This window comes from Alosa pseudoharengus, unplaced genomic scaffold (assembly GCF_046254945.1).
Source record: "Alosa pseudoharengus isolate Yale_2024_CS ecotype anadromous, Long Island Sound unplaced genomic scaffold, YU_APseudo_1.1 YU_APseudo_1.1_scf_6, whole genome shotgun sequence".
In the NCBI taxonomy this organism is placed as follows: Eukaryota; Metazoa; Chordata; class Actinopteri; order Clupeiformes; family Clupeidae; genus Alosa; species Alosa pseudoharengus.
Window position 1 is genome coordinate 35,978,933 of NW_027468848.1, and position 5,000 is coordinate 35,983,932.

Genomic DNA, 5,000 nt, shown 5'->3' on the forward strand with positions numbered 1-5,000 from the left:
ACTATATAGGCTACTAAATTTTTAGGTCACCAATGCACGAACAAAACCGGGAAATGGACAAATATTATCAAGGCTTTGAATGTTTCCGTCTGTGCACGGGGGTGTCTGTAGATTGGTGTGCAACACATTCATTCATGCAGGCCTGTGGTCATGCATGCGCCCTTAAAATAGCATCTGCATTTGCGCCACAGACTTTAGACCAGGGAGTTCCTGGTCTGTGGCGGAATTGTTTTCTGAAACTGCAAAATATCAACAGTGAACGTTTGCGCAGGAACACGCCCCGTCTTTTCGCTGAACCGCCCCAGTGGGCGCAATCGAATTCCCTAATTTACAGGCACGTACCTATGGAGGAAAATTTCCAATATGTGCTGACTGCAAAATAGGAAAGACAAAAGCACGAGTATACAAAGTCAATTGCGCTGGGACGCACGATAGAGCCCTCTACCTCCATCACACACAGACAAGCACACTATACCTCCATCACACACAGACAAGCACACTATACCTCACACTATACCATCACGAAATACTGAATTGAAATGACTGAAACTGAATGTGAAATATGTTGATTCCTGATAAAATAAAATAAAATTGACTCAGTGATGTTGTGGAATCATATAAAGTGCATAAAGGCTAAGTGTGTGTGTGTGTGTGTGTGTGTGTGTGTGTGTGTGTGTGTGTGTGTGTGTGTGTGTGTGTGTGTGTGTGTGTGTGCATTTGCATGTGTGTGTACAAGTGTATGTGTATGTGTATGTGTATGTGTATGTGTATGTATGTGTGTGTGTGTGTGTGTGTGTGTGTGTGTGTGTGTGTGTGTGTGTCTGTATGTGTGTGTGTGTGTGTGTGTGTGTGTGTGTGTGTGTGTGTGTGTGTGTGTGTGTGTGTGTGTGTGTGTGTGTGTGTGTGTGTGCGTGTGTGTTTGTGTGTCTGTCTGACTGGAGGCCTGATTAATGATGGGATCAGTAGGTGGGTGGGCGACTCCAAGCTGGCCATTACTACACTCCACACTGTTGCAAATGGCTTCAATTACTGTGCTGAGGACTCTGCTGAGGCGGCAATATCAGCTGGCAGCTCAGGAGCGCTCCAGAGAACCAGGCGTCCACCCCACAAGGGCTACTGTACTCTACTCTATGTGTGTGAAGATGGACTTTCACCTTCCTGACCTCTCTAAACAACTACAGTTAGGAACAGAAAGTACAGCTGGAATGTCAGAACCACCATCATACACTTGTGGAAACAAAATGAGAGTGGATACCGCTGTGTCTAGATGCTGTAGTCCACCTGTTATGATCATTCACCATGTGAATGGTGAAGCTTATAGAGTTCATGACCATAAAGCGAGTTTCTGGTTTGTGTCAAAATTACTTTGAAAAGTGTTGATTTTTTCCTCCCAATAAATGTTGAGATACTGTTGAGACACAATTCATCCACGACATGTACTGTATTTGTCATTCATTTTCAGCTAAACCTTGTAAGTGATGCTGCATACTATCCTACTACATGAATGACATATGTTGCAAAGATATTAGGCAAACTACTATCTTCAGTCTGTTATTTATTGTATAAGACTAACCTCCGATTACAAAATTGTGACACTTCCCACAGCCTTAGCACGGAGGAGCTAAAAGCAACCCGAGAGCCTCTCTTTGTACCCCGCTGCACATTCTCTGAGATGGCATTGAGGCTTGGTTGCCACAATGCCAGTCTCACCTCCAGGCTGGCAAAGGGGTGGCCCGTGTCCTTGGCTGTTGGTACACACTGTCCATGCCAACTGGCAGATAAGTGACACTAGCACCCGGTCCCGTGTGTGTGTGTGTGTGTGTTTGTGTGTGCCCACCCACGCCTTGCCCTCGTCATCGAGGTCTGTGGAACCCCTGGCACGGTCACGAGCATTGACACACTAGGCCCTGTGGGCTTGCCGAGGGTGCGGGGATTCCCCACCACCATCGTGGCCACGCCCCTCCTGTCCACAGGCTGGGTACGTGCCCTCTGCTCCGCACCCCTCCCTGCCACTTGTGTAATGACCAGCTGTCCCTGTCCATTTGCTGACCCACATTTCATACCAAAACACACACACACACACACACACACACACACATACATACGTGCGCACATACACATGCACACACATACACACACCCACTCACACAAACACACAAATGCATGCACACATAGATACACACACGCTTACACGCACACATACAAACACAGGTACACAAACACACACACACACACACACACACACACACACACACACACAAAAACACACAAATGCATGCACACAAATACACATTTATACTAATTTGTACAAATACCATATAATGTTTAACAAATAAAATACATACTATGTACACTCCTTTTACTATAAGACACAGATTGATTTGATCAGACTAGTATATCCAGTCACACACACACACACACACACACACACACACACACACACACACACACACACACACACAACAACAAGTTGCCACCGTGAGGATCGCTGCCCCACCCACTCCAGAGCCCCTAACTGCCCCCTCACTCCCCCGCCCATCCCCCCACCCCAAATCATGTCATTGGTCTGGGCCTGCGACAGTTGCCACGCCGACATCCGCAGATGAAAGCGAGGGCCAGCGTCAGATCAGAGCCGGCAAATCGAGTCAGGCGCAGGGGCCGGTGGAAGTGGGAAATGGTCATTAGGAGTCTCCACACCCACGGCCCCAGCGCTCCTCACCCACCAATCACCTCAATTAGTGTCAGCCGCCCTGAGGGATGTCCTCTGGTGGCGCGCCACGAGCCGGGGAGGCGGACGGACGCGGACACTAACGATGGAGCGGAAGAGCCGGCTCCACGCCGCCACCGGCCCGCCACCGGCCCGCCACCGCTCCCGGGATCTTGTGGCGTTTCCCTGCTGTCTTTGCTGAGGCAGGTTAAATATAAACTGCTGCAACACACACACACACACACACACACACACACACACACACACACACACACACACACACACACACACACACACACAAACACACACACACACACTTATTTTGATAGTCATGAGAGGATAAGTGAGGTGAAAAGCAAAGGCCCGCTCAGTCAAGTGCTCAGAGAAATCCTCCGTATTAGCTGGTAATGGGGCCCTCACAACTTTAGAAAAGGATAAAATGACTAAGATAAACAAAAAAAAGTTCATACACGTTGCGCTCACAAACCAAAACAAACAATCCTCCTGCTCTTGTCAAAAAACAGACTGATGACAAATCGACTGACATGGCGGTCATTGCGCTGGACTATTATAAATTCTTTAATTTCATTTCCTTGGAGGACAGCTCTGAGAGGGAGGAAGTAGTTGAACGCGGGTGATGGCCGGGGCCCGGGGCATTAGCTCTGGGTGTGTCCAGTCTAATTCTGTGGCAGATGAAGGTTAGACATGGGGAGGGGGGCCAGGCCAGGGCCGGGCCTGCATGCATGCAAGTCAGGGGTTAAGACAGACTCATGGAAGGGATCTCAGTAGTGAATGGGTAAAAAAGAATGATTGAGGCCATTTTCATCTGAAGATTATGAACAGGCAGGAAATGGGCACCACAGCCTATTAATGGACTCACAAATCAACACAATGATGGTAATTTTGTCGCAATAAAGAGAATAAAATTACAGGAAAGGGGATGGAGGCGAATAGGACAATATCACAGGCTGTAGCAGAGGTAGCTGAATTCACGTAGCCGTACTTCAGTGGCACAGCTCAAACTTGATATTCATGAGAGAGATCCAATAATAGACCCGCATTATACATGGAAATGGGAAAGCCTTCCAAAACTATATCTTCCACAGCTTGACCTGCCTAACTTTAACTGATTTTGACAAGTATTATTCGCAAAGTGTGCCTTGATAAGAAGAAAGATTTCCAACTTGTCCTCCCTAAAAACACCAATAAACCAAATAATCCTCTCAAAAAATCTATCCATTTTGACATTTTCTCTTCCAGTGTCTTAACATCAAAAAGACTTCAGACTTAATGTGCTGGGATTGTTTGCTGACAAAGCTGTCAGGACTTCAAACGGCTGGGGGTAAGACTGGCAGCCCGTCTCTTCCCAGGCCGCGGCCTTGATGTCTGGCGGTCGGCACCATCTCCCGGCGAATCACTCACGGTGCCGCGAGAGCGGAGGAGACAGGCGGCCACGCCTCTCTCCAGGTACGCCAGAGTACAGTCAGTCAGTCACTCACTCACTCACTCACATACCAACTTCTTCTCTCTCTTTTCCCAGCAGACAATGCAAAAACATACAAAAAAGGCAAAAAAAGGGGGAAAAAGAAAAAACATGGGGTGGTTGCCCAGGAGGTAGGGCACAAACTGAGCCCAGCTGAATGGCAGGGTTAATCTGTCCTGAATACATTCACCACCGATAATCCTTCAGCATATCTTGTTTCCCTATCCTCCCCAGACTGGTCCATGAGTGAGCCTCTTGGAAACTCCTAGCCGTCCAATCATGGGTATTTTTGGTGCCCTGTCTGCCACAGAGTTGCCACGGTGACTGGAGGCCATGCATGTGTGCGTGTGTGTGTGTGTGTGTGTGTGTGTGTGTGTGTGTGTGTGTGTGTGTTTGTATGCGTGTATGTTTCTCCCTGCTGCTGGGGGGATGTCTGCCAAACTAATTGCAAGTGGGCGTGTGGGCCTCCATCATCCTTCTCAGGACCCTGTCAGCAAGCACACAGAGACACTCTCCAACACAGCGTCCCTGTCTCCCTCTCTCTCCATCTCTCTCTCTCTCTCTCTCTCTCTCTCTCTCTCTCTCTCTCTCTAGCTAACATCATTAGCATTTTCCTTATTAAGTTCAAGCACTTGGAGAAAATAGGCTTCGGAAACCGTCGCGGTCTGCCTTGATCAAGCGGTCCCCATTATTCACGCAGCTCGTTCCCCGTCGCCGAGACAGACGAGAGAGCACGGCAACAGCAGGATCCCATGGTACTAATAGGTAACGCTTCCTGTAAAGGGGGACTCCTTAAGAACTCTTAAGCAC

The 5,000-nt window shown here is 48.4% G+C and overlaps 1 protein-coding gene across 3 annotated transcripts in view; it reads right to left on the reverse strand.

Moving 5' to 3' along the window:
* Nucleotides 1–5,000, reverse strand: part of pebp4 (phosphatidylethanolamine binding protein 4) — a 93,702-nt gene that overhangs the window by 7,778 nt on the left and 80,924 nt on the right. The gene's annotated exons all lie outside the window — the stretch shown is intronic.